The following is a 16,755-nucleotide window of genomic DNA, read 5'->3' on the forward strand; positions in this document are numbered from 1 at the left end:
TTGCTTCATTGCACACAATGGTGATGCTTCAAGCATATCAGGCTGACCAGCTGAAGGACCGGGATAGAAGTCCAGGTCTGAGCCCAAACAACTCAGGGGTCCTAGCCCGTCTCAGTTTGAGGATCAAAGACTGGCTCAGAAGGCTTTCTAAAATCCAGCTGACTAAAATCCAGCTGACGCGGGTTGGGGTAGGAAGAATCGCAGGTCAAAGGAAGGTGAGTAAAAGACCTAAGGGATGTGATCCAGACAGGGCGTCAGTGCTTTTGTCCGGATCAGAGTGATACCTCAGTATCTACTCATTTCCTTCGGGGGTCTTACAGTTGGTGTTTTTTCAATGTATGCTTCAGACACGGGTCACGGCGAGGCGTTCCCCATAGCGACCCCTAGAGGACGCAGTGTCTCGTTCCCTACTCAGGGAACCATGGTTACATAAGTAACCCGAGACATTTTCCCAACATTGAAAATAAGGTGATTTGCAATACACCACTGCACAAAGTTCCTGATTTCAGACTGATATTCTGATATGTCCTGATTCTTTCCTAACAGACTTAGTATTACAGTATCATCAGAGTATTCAGTAATATAGTTGTTCTTATTTCTACTAAAGCAATCATTTGTATATAAAATAAACAGAATGGGAGAGCATACACAACTTTGAGGGGCACCTATACTAATTGATTTAACTTCAGATAGTGTATTATTTACTTTAACACATTGGGTACAATTTGTTAAGAAGGAAAAAAAGCCACTTGATTATAAAAGGATTAACATTAAGTTTTACAAGCTTGTCCAAGAGTAATTCTGGCTGAAGCATATTAAAAGCTGAGCTAAAATTTACAAAAAGTAACCGTGTGTAAGCATTAGAATTCTCTAAGTGTTGTAGAGTCAAATGAATGACAGTATTGACAGTATTACCAGTCCATCTTATCTCCTTATAAGCAAACTGGAAAGGATCCAACAATACATTTACATTGCATTTCAATCTGAACACTACATATTTCTCCAAACATTTCATAACTATGGATGTTATAACAACTGGTCTAAAATCATTTTTTTATCATTATATTTATTATATTTTTATGGCAGTGTTTTTTGCTAGTTTCAGCTCGACGCAGATATCATTTTCACGTCCTGCGCCACATTGTTTAAACAGCAAATGCATTTGTGCCCATTTATGCGCCCATGGGCGTGCAGGTCTGAAAACAAGGTGTGTTCAGGTGCATTGCTATTTTGGGTCAACTGAAATAGACTGCGCCATTGACCAACAAAAACCTGGTCTAAAGTCTGGCGCAATATTTATTATTTTTGTTATTTAAAGAGCATGTTAGTAATATGCACCTATAGGCGGGTGCACAACGCACATACACTTTGCTTATTACACACACAGGGATGTGCAGCAGCACACAAACATTTTTAAAAATGAAAAATTAAAGGATTAAAATGTAAAAGATTATTATTGTGTACATAAATATAAAAATGCCTACATGTCATAATGGATAGTCTTTGCATGTATCAGAATTACGCACACAAGCAGATCCGTTCCCTCACTAGAGAAGCGTTACATTTTTTTGGGGGGGGACTACCCTTTTAGACCATGCGCCGGGCGCGCCAAACATTTTTCCTGTCCTTAAACTAGCAAAAGTGGATTCAGACATGCCCTAAGCGCAATTGCGCCGTGCGCTTTAGACCATGCACATAGATCGTTAAAATAGGGCCCCTCAATGTGGCTGAATGTTCTGTATCACATTCAACAGTTTGTCAAATCACTTCAAATTCACTGACAGGATCATTGTTATCAAACCTTACAAAAAACTCTCATTTGCTTTCTTAAAATCATCAGTAGTGACAAAGCATTGTTTTTTAGAATCCATATTAGAAATTGTTCTCAGAGATTCCCACAGTCTCTAATTGTTCATAGATAAAAAAAATGTGTTCAGTGTAGTCCTTTTTGGATTTCCTAGCTTCCAGTAATAGTTTATTCAGTTCATTTTGGGCAGCCTTTAACTCAACCCAGTCTTTTTTCATAAAAGCTGTTTTTTCCCCCTTATTGATGCAGCCTTTCACTTCTTTTCTTATGTGGGGCTTATTGTTCGGGAACACACTCACTTTTTAGGAAGTATTGTATCCACACAGAAGTGAATATAATCAGTGGTCATCTCTGTCACTGTGTTCAAATCTGCATCATAAAATACTGACCAATCTGTACTTAACAAACACCCTTTTAATGCTTCCACATTTGGATGTTTCATTCATCCCATACTGTTACGGTCTTAACCAAGGGCTTATTCCTTTTAATACAACAGTTCGTTCTGGTTCTCAAATCTGATTGGTTGAGAACCGTGAGATATTGTACTGGTATCACTACAGGAATGCCCTTTCACAATTTTGTATCACTGCGCTTGTTCTAGCCGGGTCTATGTTTTTTTGAAATTATTCACTGAGCTAATCATAGAGTACGTTAGTTAATATAAGAAGAAACGTCTAGCTTTGCGGTCTCTCTCTCTCTCTCTCTCTCATTTGGATGCACGTCTTGCCGCATTGTCTCTCTCTTATAACCCCATTATTTCTCACAAATAACCTAACTGAAGCAGCACATGCCCTTGATACGAATTCTAAAAGTGATGTATGTTTAACTGTCAACTTAAGCGTTGAATCCGTGGTGGAAGGAAGTAGTTCCGCACAAAAGAGGGTTTTATTAGGCACTCCATTGTTTCTTGTTTATTTACACACGTTCCATCGAACTGTTGTATAAACACAATATCACTCTCGTACTCGAGCAATACCGGCTCTATATCAGCGGGGCTGTGATTAGGCCAGAGGCATATAGAGCCGGTACCGCTCTCGTACTTGAGTGATATTGCTCATTTAAACAGTCTTATATGTTGTATCAGATAAACTATATTGTGATCAGATGTTGATAGGGGGGGGGGGGGGGGATAACATATATCCAGAACATTATTGTTCCTTGTTGCACATTTAACATACTGAAAGAAGCCTGGTAAGAATGACTCAAATTTACACTAGTTAAAGTCACCCATACACACAATAAGATATTGCCAAAATCCCTCAGGAGGTAAAAAGGCTTAAACTTAGGCAGAACTCCCCTCTGTCCGCTCGGATGAGAGAAAAACCCTCTATCTCCACAAGTGAACTAGGAATGCCCTCATGAAGCCAGGTCTCTGTAAATGCCATTAAACTTGAGTCCCGGTATTCAAAGCATGACCTGGTGTTAGTACGAAGTTCATCCATCTTAGTTCTATGTGATCTCATGTTTCCAAGGATAATGGAAGGGAGGGGAGGCCTGCTGGACCTCCGTCTGAGCCGGTGTAAAACTCCCTCACGTCGACCTCTTTTCCAGTGTCTCTGCTGTTGATCTGAATTCCATTTCAGCTCTTCCGGCAAGTCGCAACCATCGGATTTAAATCGACAGATCGAGATGAGAACAAGAACAGGGCTTCTCTTGTGTATGAGATGAAGGTTTGGATCTCCCCACACATAGTGGTTGATAAAAGCCACGGCAATAAAAATTCCCAAATAATAAATATCCAAATAATAATTTGTGCAAACGTCGCCATTGAATGGCTTGCTGACGTGCCACCAACCGAAGTAACAAAAAATAAAAGAAAAAACAGCAAACAAACAACATAAAACTATGTAGAAACATGCAGCCAACAAGTCCGAGTCGCAGCCGAGCAGCACCACCGGACGTAGGTACTAAAGCTGTGCTAAAGAGTAGAGCTTGTGCTTAGGCTGTGGGCGACTACATGAAAGAACATAATTTTACTCATCAGTATTATCAATCTATTGTGTGGAAATGGATGTCATAATTTTTTCATCACTTAAGGTCATCTGCTTTGTCAGCTCTGCTGAAGTGGTCTTCAGCTCTGTCAGCTCCACCGTGGAGATCTTTTTCTGTGGTGTTCTGCCTGCTCTGCCCTGGCACCCTGGTCTACCTCTGTCTCCATGCAGGCCCTCTTCCACTACACAGGCCTGACCCGTCATCCCTCCCCCTGATCCACCCCCATTCCACCTCACCGCTGGATCTTTTTACACTTGGTGGAGCGTCTGGAATCCGCTCCTTAAAGCGGGTGTCATGTCACAGCCATCTGCCGGAGTGCCCATGACAGCCAAAAGAGGGCACTTTTTGGATCATTGTCTGGGACTACAATAAAGCTGCTATTGGACCTCCAGTATTGCGTCAAGAGCATTCCGTGACATGACTTGTTAAAAATTGCAGAAAACAATCACTTCCTCTTTCAGTTTGGCTTCACTGGCTTCTTGTTTTATAGGTGTAATCCTTCTGGAGCCAGAAGAACTCCGGCCCAAGTCAAAATGAAACATAAAAACATTCTCCAGAAAGGGAATATTTTATAAACTTACAAACTGTAACTAAAGCAATGTAATTGAGGCCATTTTTACAGTAAATTTTGTTTCTTTTCTATGTAGCCAATAGAAATAAGGCTGAGGCCCGGAAAACAGGTGGGGGACCACCACCACCTTCCCTCACCCCGGCTGAGGAACTGGCACTGTCCCTCATTAAAGAGAGACATGTGGTCAAAGGATTCCAGGGATTCCAGTTAATCAGATTCACCTGCAACAACACTACACATGGGTTTCTTCACTCTTTAAATTCTTGGTGAAGTTAATGTTAGCCAAATCTGCGCAGATTCAGCACAAATACTGAACTCGTGAGTCATTATGATATATTAAATACAGCCTATTTGCGCAACATCTGCGCATACCTAGCTTACTTGAATATACCCTTCACATCACTATATAAAAATCCTGCAGATACCCGGAAATAATATGAAATTCAGATTTTGTTATAAATATATTTATATATGAAGCTGTGACGTAGTTAATGTGGTTTATTTCTGTTTTTGTTTTTTTGGCTAGTAGAAGTTATGAATGTTTGGTAACTTAAACATTTAGTAGCCAAATTGGCTGTTGAGTGAAAAAGTTAATTTCAAACCCTGTTAAACACCCAAAGATTTAGCAACCAAAATTATATTGTTACCTGCACATTGATGCTATGGATTGACTTCCTATAAACATAGTCTCCTTCATTGACTGGAGGAGCTTTAATAGGAATGTGGGTTTCATCAATACACCCAATCACGTTTGGGAACCCTGAAATAATTAGAAAAATGTCAAACTTTCTGTGGGTGTGTACATACAGTATGGATAAAATAAGAAAGGACGGACTCGGCACTCTGTGGAATTCCTCTTTAACGTCTTTCAGGAGTTTATGGCCAGGGAACTGCACAAAATATGTGAAGGAACCGTTTGAGAGCAAGGCATACTGTACGGACGGCCCTACACACAGTTGCCTTTCCCACATGCTCTGCATCACCCATGTTATACAAAAAAACAAAGAAACGCTCCTGCAAATATTCATTAGGGTATGAAACCACATCGATATGTGGTCTTATCACCCTCTCATGTCAGAAAATATTTCGCATTATCTGTGCTTCCACATCCACTGGATCATCTTCAAAAGGACACGTCATGCTCCATAACCTCTTTGAAACAACTAATCCTGAAACAGAAGCTGCTCCAGAGCAGGTTATGTTCAGGGAATATGTTGTTATGGCTACTTACATAACCTGAGAGTTACCTCCATTTTTGAAACCAAAAGCTGGGGTTATCCACTTACTTACTCTCAAACATACCTGGGTATGTGACATAACCTGCTTTCTGGAATACCCCTCAGGAGATAATCCTGATAGAGTGGCCTTACATGTGATGATGATGATGATGCAGTGTTTTCTAACGTCATTTGAAAATGTCGGGAAGTTCAACCAATAGAAACTGGTTCTCAGTTATGATGGTGGAACGATGAGTAAAGACCAATCGAGGACCGTTATACAACAGGAGCACGCTTGGATTGGATTGATCGCTTGTATTGACAGCTCTTGCATTTAACATCGTTTAACAAGATCAGTGCTCATCTACCAGGATCATATTACTTCTTTCTTTCAAGTGGTTTGTATGTTCATGTGTTTGAGCGATTATTGTAATGTATGCAGGATTTTTTCTTCTTTCCCAAAAAATATGAAAATAAAAAAAACAAACAAATAAATAAAAATTTGGGTGGACCAGCCATCTGTAGCCTCGCCACTGTGATACAGAGACTATTATTCAGTTCATGTGACTCGTTCAGCTCTAACAGCTGATAAGCTAATATGAGATCAGATTTCACCTGGAAGCGCTGTCTCACCTGTGTGGGATTCTGTGCTGTCACTTTTGTTTTGTTTTGTTAAATGTGCAGTGGTTTACGCCAGAACAAATGACTCATACAGAACTTTTACCATGTAAGGTTTTGTGTTTTTAAATATAAAATCAACTTGTGTTGTTGTGTTATTATATCAATAGTTTTGTTTCTGTTTGTGGAAAACTATATCTGCTAGTGATGCTAAGGAAATGAGTCAACATTGATCGAGTTGTGTGATTATGATTATGTTGATGATGGTTTTTTTTTAATTATAATTATTGGATTATTCTACATTAATTACTCAGATGTGTAGCGTCTGGACCAATCCAACACACTATATATTCTCTTTTTATATGACAAATACTCTGTAACCTCAGTTAACAAGGTTGACCCTGAGTGGTCAGCTAAATATCTACAGTGGATCTAAAATATGAATAGTTAATTATAACTAGTTATGGTTAATTATTCATATTTTCCATGAGCTGATTTGCTACAGATGAGAGGACTAGTTGGTAACAAGAAAAATAATTTAATAAACTTTGTTTACCGTGTTTGACTGAAGTCATTTATTAAATTAAAGATTCAGATTATAGTTTGTTTCTTACTAGACATTTTTATCATTTAAGATCCACATGTTAAAACTTTAAATAAAACTGAAACCGAAGGTTAGTAGTCGCTGTATTGTGGTCAGTTCTGTAATATTTGTCCACTCAGCAGTATTTTATGGCTGTATTAATGTGTTTGTGATGTGTGTCTATATCTGTCTCATAACAGCTCTTATTCTCAACAGGTTTAACCGGTTGAATCATCTGTTGCTGCTGCTGTTTTGCCTGGTCTATCATAGCTGTTAGTGTAATTTATGTAAATTCTTTGTTTATAAAACAAATTATGATTTTCATTTGTGTCCGCCATTTTGTGAGCGTGCTCTAGCGCGGCCGCCATTACACAAGTGAGTGCGGGGTCACGTTCCTCTGCGATACCCACAGTAAACGCTGAACCAACAGACAACAGAGCATAATCCATAAAATCACTTAGAGAAGAACGGGGACCCTCACGTATTAATCGTGTCTTTAAAAGGTTCATTGATACCCTCACAAAAAAAGTCTATGAGCACACAGTCAGGCAGATCAGAAAAATATGCAAGATCTAAATACTCTTGTACGTAATCCTCGAGCGCTCGCAAGCCCTGCTCGAGGGTTAATAACAGTCTTGCAGTGTCCATACCTGGCCAATGTCCACATGAAAAGCTGCTGGATCCTTGTGTGGCCGAGTATTCTGTTACGGAGCCAATGAGACGCGAGACATGCGGATCCATGTGCAAGCTTTATTAAGCAGAGAGGTCAGAAACACAGGCAAGGTCGAACAAGGGCAAACAGGTATATGGCGGGCAAGACACAAGAATAATCCTAGGGCTAACGAAAGTCATCGAACGGCGAACAGAATCAAAAGGGACAAGACTAACGGGATAAATCCAGGAAAACAGGCAAAGATCAAAAACCGAGAAAACAGGCAAGGCAAGGCAAGGCAAGGCAAGGCAAGGCTAGGCTAGGCTAGGCTAGGCTAGGCTAGGCTGCTAACGAGGGCTCTGTAGTGTAGCTATCAAACTGATAAGTGCTAAACAATACTCGGCAGTGGAATGGGATCAGAGTGAGAGTTAAATAGGGGATGTGTGAGTGATAACAGCTGTGTGCAACCAGTGCTGTGCAATCAACAGTGTGTGTATCGTTAGTGCAGTGGATGATGGGATATGAAGTCCGGGGTGATATGCAACAGTGTGTAGTCAATGAAATGGGAAGGGTGACCTCTGATGGCTAGCAGACGGAAGTTCATGGACCGTATACGTGACAGAGGTTAATGATCACATTACATGCATGTAAGCAAATAGCATAATAGCATATTTAATATTTTTTAGTGTTTTATTTTGATTGTTGTTGTTGTTTTTAAGTTATTTATTTTAATTGTACATTTTTATGATTTAATTATTAGCTATGCATTAAACTCAAACACTTTATACAGTTCTTTCGCGAACCCCAGTTTAGGAAACAAACTTTTTATATCGATATAGTACAAGGTTATCCTATTTAAACCAACGTGATAAGTTAGATCAAAAGTAATCAAAAAGGTGTCAGATTATATTACCTAAAATCTGTAATGTAATGCATTACGTTACTAACTATACTTTTTCATGTGTCAAGTCAAGTCACCTTTATTTATATAGCGCTTTTAACAATACAGATTGTGTCAAAGCAACTGAACAGCATTAATTAGGAAAATAGTGTCAATAATGCAAAGTGACAATAGTAAACACTCATTTTTCAGTTAAAAACAGTTCATCATTGAATTCAGTGATGTCAACATCCAGCTCAGTTTAAATAATATCTTTGCAATCATGTCAACGATAACGCTGGAAATGAAGTGTCCCCAACTAAGCAAGCCAGAGGCGACAGCGGCAAGGAACCAAAACTCCATCGGTGACAGAATGGAGAAAAAACCTTGGGAGAAACCAGGCTCAGTCGGGGGGCCAGTTCTCCTCTGACCAGACGAACCAGCAGAACGGAAAAATCAATATAAGACGTAATAAAACAGACGATGAACAATATTAACAGCAATTATTATATGATGCAATCAAACTTATAGCAAAATGTGGTAGTTCTGTATGTTGTTTCAGGGTTGGCATCATCTGAGGTCCTCTGAGGGGTTGGCATCATCTCTTCTCAGGTGTTCTGGATCCAGACTGAAGCTTGTGTAAATCCTAGTTACCACGGGATGTTAATCCCGTGGCAAAAGACAGAGAAACAAATACAAACATTGAGATTTGACTTACTAGTCACATGGAGCGTAGCGTCCTGGAGATGTCGTCCGACATGAGCTCCGCTCGACTCTGCTGGGATGCAGGCCATCAGCGCGAAAAAGCTTAGGACGCTCCCAGAAAAGATTCCAATTATTAACAAAGAGCAGTTTCTGTTCTTCACACCATGACAATAACCATTCATTTAAAGCAAAAAGCCTACTGAACTTTTCATGTCCTCGTCGATACGTGGGAAGCGGTCCTGACACGATGATCGTCGTCGCGGGCGATGTGCGGTGCACCGTCTCAATCAGGCTCCTGAAGTCCCTTGTGTCAGCCTTTCATATTAAGCCGTGAATTCAGGGACCAGGGATTATTTTGCACGCGCTCCACTTTGTCCTCATTTATTTATTTATTAAATTGAAAATTCTTAAATAAAAAGCATTTTCAAATTCAATTCATATTTCATACAAAACGAAAATTCAGTCCAAATAATGAATTGGTCAAAAAACTGAGTTTGCACATTTTTTACCCTCTAATTTCCTGCCCATATGCGGTGATGTTTACATTGTTAAAACCCGACAGGTGGACAATAATAAAAAAAAAAGTCCATAAATACAAATATTAATATGCTCATAGTAATAATAAACAAATACACAACTTATTACAAATAAACGGCTAACATTATGTAATTTGGAATCAGTAACTGACCACAATTTGTAAGTAATCTACCCAGTACTGTATATGTATGTATATATTATACTATATCATTTTTTTTTCTTTTAGTCTTTCATAGTTAGGCACTTTGTTGATAATAATTAAATTAAATTAAATTAAATTCATGTTTATTTATTTAGTGCTTTTCACGATACACATAATTTCAAAGCAGCTGTAAAACTTGAAGAACCTCGAGACACTTTGATCTTCTGAGATGCAGACAATACAAACACAGTGTATTAACATACAGGCATCTGTTTCAACACCTCACAGAGAGAAGATACAGGAAAAACTCCTTTCTCACCTATTCTTTTCATCCACTTCCCTCACTCATCTCCCATCACTCAGCGTACTCAGAATGGTCAACTGCATAATATAATGTTCTACATGAATGCAAGTGATATTCACAGTCATGTTTGGTATCATTTGAATTGTCTCAAGTCGACTGGTACAATGGTCTCAATCTTACAAGAAGTAGACTAAAAGGTAATAAGTTTAGAGATATTTTGCTCACTGTAGAGGGTGTCATTTCCCAGTGTCTTTCATGCAAATCACCATCTGTCCCCAGAAGGAGTAAACTCTCCATGTCTAGGACTTTATCAATGCAAATTCCAATTATTAGTTCCTGTTTCCTTTTAGGGGATGTTTGTCTTGATCTGAGTACTTAAGTGAATGTTGCAAGAAGATCGGGGCGCTTCTGTATGCAAGATGAGCTCGAACACTCTATACTATGTATATTTCTAAAAGTCAGGTATGTATCTTTTACTCTTAGATTTATCTTTAAGAATTTGATATTTTGTATTGTTTTGATTTGATATCTCTGAATTGACTGATGATAAATTGTTATATTTGAATTGATTCGGGTTACTGTGAAATGGTTGACTTTAGTAGACTACGTTGTATCCTTGTTTTGCGTCAGGTTAGTAACAGACTAATAATCCAGTTGTGATGGAGCATAGGGCACACCAACTGTATCTTTAGAGATCCGGCTAACACTTGGTATTTGTTCAAGTGTACTTAGACTGTAAGGGCTAAGTGATTAGGTCAATTGAATGTTGTTCAACCAACCTAAATAGATTGAGCCTAACCTCTGTTTACTGTAATGTTACTCTAGCTAAGTGTACATGAGGAAACCATGGCATGACCAAACCAAAGCTTCTATCAGAGAAAGTAATGTTGGTCGGCTTATATCTTAGTAGTGTGTACAGATCTATGGGGACTAAATGAAAGTCATTTTAGAAAGAGCAAGCATATGAGCGGCCATCTAAAGTATTAGTCAATTACCTCGGTCTAATATCCAAGACTGACGAGTATCTGATTGTGAGGGCCGCTAATGGCCGATGCAATATCTCTGGAAGACATGAGAATCCAAATGAACGAGTACAATCAAGAGTTAAATAGAATAAACAAATGCCTAGACAATTATTATTCAAATGACCAATGATCAATTGACACTTCAACCTAAATTCGAGGTCATAATAAAATCAATCCAGATTACAGTTTGAATTGAAATTAAATTACTTTGCGCACTGAAGAGACAGAATGCGCAGGAAACCTTCAGCCACCATTCGATACCGTCGTTGGGCCAAAAGGGTGGACCTTACACAGCTTCACAGAAAAGGAAAGTTTCCACATTACAATTAGGAGTAATGTGTCAGTGGTGACTGTCAAGGTGATGATGTCTATAAGGCACAAATGTAAAAATAATTTAGTTAGTTAATGACGTATTCAAACAGAAATGGTGGACAAGATTAACAGCAATGATTATATGTTGTGATCCAAATGATAGTAATGTAAGGACAGTTTGGTAGTTTTGTATGCTGGTTTAGGGTTGGCGTCTTCTCTTCTCAGGTGATGGATCACCTTAAGTCTTCATAAGAGGCTGATCCAGACTGAAGCTTGTGCAATCTCTAGTTTCCTCTGGATGCCCATCCAGTGGCAGAAACAGAAAAGCTGATAGAGAATAATTAGCGTAGCTGCTGTTCATAACATTTCAAGCAAAGAATGATAATGTGCATTTGATGAGATATCTGGAGTACAAGGTTATGAGATTAAAATATATACTGCTCAGAGATGTGCAACATTTTCACTGTGATTTGCTCTATTTGGATATTTTCAAAGAACAGATAGTGTTGTTTCCAAACATTACACACACATGTGAATGTATGCATGTACAAACAGATGGGTGATAATAGAACAACAACAACATGAAGTGTTTTAGTAAGGTGCTGCTCCAGCACATGCTGCCAAATAAGCTGCCATAAGTGTTCAGTTGGGTTGAGATCCAGTGGCTGAAGGCTATATAATATGATTCATAGAATTTTTTATATTCATCAAATCATTCAGTGATCCCTGAATAGCAATGGTTCATCATAGGGTATAGGTGCTCACACAGAACATCTGTATGTTGATTACAAGACCAGTAGAATTTGATCCCCACTGAATCACAGAGCACCTGGATTTTCCTGAAGTTTGTATGTATGTTTTGTACAAATGTGTTTAAATACGTGTCAACACGAGGAAGAGGGCATCCAAAGCAGAGTCTCTGGGAGACTCTTGTTTTTCCCATTTTTCCCCCTGCTACAGGTGCCTTTTACTGCTTACTAGGGATTTTTTTTTGTGAAGCAGCATTAAAACAGCAAAAACACTATGCAAGTTTATTTATTATTATTTTTTATCATTCTAAAACCACTTTTGATACAGCAATATTTTTGTTTGTTCTTTATTGATGTATTTTGATATGGAATGTGGTAATACTGAAGTAATGTAAAGGTTTTATGTGTTAAACATTTATACTCTCTCAGACAACGTGTATCTTTAGAGGTACAACAGTATGTCAGATCGAGCTAAAATGGTTAGGGATCAAAATAAACCTCATCTGCTCTAAACATGTGGTAATAAAAGCTGTGACTGTGAAGTTTTTGATCTGGTGTGACAGTCTTGTGAGTTTGGTAATTATTGTTGGTAATTGTAGTGAAGCAATAATGCAAATCAAGCTCTGTGACATCTGTGAAATTCTATTATTGTAAGACTGAGTGAATATGGGTGAAACTTTATACAGCTGTCCAGTTCAACAGTAATCCCTTTAAAAGATGTTTGTGAATTAAACACGAGACAATGTTCTTCATCATTACAGTATGATACTGACTACAGTCTCTGGTGCATCAATCAATGTTTTTTTTTTTAGATTTATGGTCTTTTTCTTTTCTTTGAGTTGTATTTCACTCATGTTTAACATTGCTTTGTTCAGGGTATAAAAGGGAGAAGAAGATTTTCTATACAGTATGTCATTCTATTCTACTGTCTGTATGTTTAAACATATCTTAATAAATGACTTTACCTGCTTTAAAAGTTTTGAGAATATTTCCTTCATCACTGATGGTGCTGAAAGACAAAGTAACTAACCTTCTGCAGAATTGCAGAGTAAGCTTCCTGTCTCACATTACCTCAGAAAACAATCACTTCCTGTTAAGCACAATGTATTGCTTAAATATGTGTTAACGAATAGAACTGATCTAGATCTGTGTTATATACACTGTTAACTCATGCTATGGCATGTAAACCAGGAAGATTTGTATTTACATTTGTGTAAATAACTTTTATTGTAATATGGTAAAAATTAATAATTAATCAAAAGCATGCCACTGTAGCTGTTTATAGAGGTAATATTGTAAAAGAAAAAAATTGATTATGGACTCACAGATCTGTTCACATTCAGCCAAGTTTTGTAAGCCAAGTGTCTATGCAAGCTAATATAGATCACATTGATAAAGTACACTGGGAAATCATGAGGATTTACATTACACCTCATAAAAATTTGATCATGATGCAACAAATGCTTGATCTGATACAGAGGCTATTATTCAATGCTTTATATTTCTCTAGAAAGGAAGTGGAAACCCTTTGTGGTTTAGTGTCTCTGCATTGCGCTGAAACCTGTAGTTTGATCGAGACCGTTACGATCGATAGACACAATGGAGAAATCGTTTTTTTTCTGTGTGTTTTCATGTTGGATTATGCAAATCACATCCAATGGTAAATATACTCTATTTCAGACATTATGAAATTAAATAACTATTAGTATGAGCATGGTCTAAAAGGATCTGTTTTTATAATGTCTCTCCAGATGCGTCAGTACGAGGGTCTTATGATCTGCTGAGGGTTCAGATGGGAGAAAACATCAGTCTGAACTGCAGCATGAGAAACCGATATGAAGTTGCCTGGTATCACCTCAATTCTGAAAAACTAGATCTATTGATTTCTGTGAAGAAAGACAAAACTGGAAGAAATCTCCTGACCAACTATGATCCAAACAGCCCTCGTCTAACTAATTAATAACGCAATTAATTGCGTATGAATTTAATTTATTTACATTGTCATAATTTCACTTTGAATCTGCAAATTAATGTAGAAACAAAATGAAGATGGTCTATTTTATATATCGGTTTAATTTAATCTTTTTACTAAGTAGCTTATTATTAATGAAGGCCAGTATCATTTTTACCAGTACTAATACTGATGTCTCAATTTAATTAATTTCCCCTCAATTTTAGCAATTAAATTATAGCCTTTCAACATTACAGTATAACGTCTCGGGTACGTATGGTAACCCTCGTTCCCTGAAGGAGGGTCGGAGACGTCACGTCGGTGACCGACGAATTGCGATATTGCTTCGATAGACCAATCTACTTCAAGTGTAAACTAAACGAGCTAATGCACATCACAGCGTGAGTATAATAAGGCAGCAGGTGCAATGCATACCAGGTTTTCGCTGAGGAGCTGAGCCGGCGAACTGGCCGCGCAGCGGTGGTACAGCAATCGTGGCGACGGGACGTGACGTCTCCACTCCCTCCTTCAGGGTATGAGGGTTACCATACGTAACCGAGATGTTCCCTTTCAGTCGGTCACTCCGAGTCACGTTGGTGACCAACGAATTGGGATCCCTACCAAAGCGCCATGTTGCTGCCCCTTCCAGTGCCCTGTGCGAGCCACCTGCGCCCCTATCTGGTCTAGGCCGGGGCTTGGGACAAGTAGTTCCCCTCACCATTTTTCAAAGCACTACCTTACTGAGTGAGATTGGATAACACTGGGAAAACGTACCCGCTCCACTTGGAACAGGGACGCTGCGGAAACCCCATCCTTCCCGAAGGAGTTTTCGGAAGCAAATACACATTTGCTTCCGAATACACATTGGCTCCACACGCAGGGCTATAGAATCTAGCGAACGTGTTGGGGGTCACCCAGCCCTACAAATATCTATCCCAGGAGGATGCAACACTTCTAGTTGAGTGAGCTCGCAGCCTGAATGGGCAAGGCACACCCTGTGCCTGATAAGCCAGGGTGATGGCATCCACAATCCAGTGGGCCATTCTCTGCTTAGAGACGGCCTTCCCCTTCTGCCGGCCTCCGTAACAGACAAAGAGCTGACTGAGGTCCTGAAGCTTTGTGTCCGGTCTACGTAGCACCTTAATGCTCGGACGGGACAGAGCAAAGCCAGGGCTGGGTCTGCCTCCTCCGGGGGCAGCGCTTGCAGGTTCACCACTTGGTCTTTGAAGGGTGTAGTGGGAACCTTGGGCATGTAGCCGGGCCGGGGCCTCAGAATTACATGGGAGTCAGCCGGCCCAAACTCTAGGCACAAATCGTCGACCGAAAATGCGTGCAGGTCCCCTATCCTCTTGATGGAGGCCAGTGCAAGCAGGAGCAGAGTTTTCAGTGAAAGAAACTTTAGCTCAACTGAATGCAAAGGCTCGAATGGGCCCTGCTGTAGTGATTTTAGCACTAGAGACAGGTCCCAAGAGGGTATAGAGGGGGGCGGGAAGGATTCAACCTCCTGGCCCCTCTTAAGGAAACTGATGACAAGGTCATGCTTACCTACGGACTTCCCATTCACTGGGTCATGGTACGCAGCAATAGCAGAAACCTGAACTTTGAGGGTGGAGGGAGACAGCCTTCGCTCCAGTCCTTGCTGCAGAAAGGAAAGCACAACTGCAATCGGGCATCTCTGGGGGTCTTCTCGGCGAGAAGAACACCACTCGATGAACAGGTTCCACTTCAAGGCGTAAGCGTGTCTCGTAGACTGTGTGCTTGCCGAAGTGATGGTGTTCACTACCTCCTGGGGTATGTCACCTAGAACAACTGATCCTGAGACTGTGCTAGTATAAGCCAATCATCTAGATCAGTGTTTCCCAACCGGGGTGCCATCTGTCAAGAGCAGGGGTGCCGTGTAAAAAAATCCTTTTTTAATACTTTTTAATTGCTAAAATGTTCAAAAAAGCATCTATTATATAATATCCATTTCTGATGTCGCCAATAATTAGAGATGAAACCGAAATTCCGGCTGCCGAAAATTAGTTCACCGCTCAGGTTTCACTTTCACGTGGTGTGACGCTCTGCGTGTTATCCTGCTCTATGCGTGTGTGCTCTGCTCAGTCGCTCCACTCATATACTGTTCATGCGAATCGGAACAGCAAACTCCGCTCAAAAATTGAGCCGACAGGAAACATCTATGTAGTATAGTATTGTTTCTGTCTGCAATAGCCCTATTGTGCTGTAACATGGTGTGGTATATGGGCAACTCTGGTAACGCTGCCCTCTCATTCATTGATCTGTTAACCGCTATGTTATGCTCGCGTGTTCTGATAATAATAGCTTTCTAGGACTAAACATTATCTGCATAATTGGTAAAAAAAAAAAAATTAAAAAAATAAGTTAAATATCTTAACCCTACTGTTAGACCTACCTGAAAAACTGAAAAGCTATTTATTTAATTCGAAGGCTTGTCGTTATTTTTTATTTGTGCTATCATTATTAATTTATTTATTTGTTCTTATTTTATTAATGTCTGCTTACTTGTAATTTTTTATTCAATTCAAAGTTTGAAATCAAGCTATTTCGTGCTTCTGCACCAAAATTACCACACTGTAAAATAAAAAAAAAAGCGAGTGAGCAAACATGTTTGAGATAGCTAGTTATAATGGTAATTAAATAATGTTTACATATGTATAAAAGCCTACATTAAAATCTGTCTTATAAATTG

General features: G+C 39.3%; 1 protein-coding gene across 1 annotated transcript in view; it reads left to right on the forward strand.

Annotated features, from left to right (window-relative positions):
• LOC107573906 (uncharacterized) overlaps positions 1-16,755 on the forward strand; it is a 69,493-nt gene that overhangs the window by 24,254 nt on the left and 28,484 nt on the right. The window lies entirely within an intron of this gene.

This window comes from Sinocyclocheilus grahami, unplaced genomic scaffold (assembly GCF_001515645.1).
Source record: "Sinocyclocheilus grahami isolate Dianchi unplaced genomic scaffold, SAMN03320097.WGS_v1.1 scaffold2065.1, whole genome shotgun sequence".
NCBI classification, from domain to species: Eukaryota; Metazoa; Chordata; class Actinopteri; order Cypriniformes; family Cyprinidae; genus Sinocyclocheilus; species Sinocyclocheilus grahami.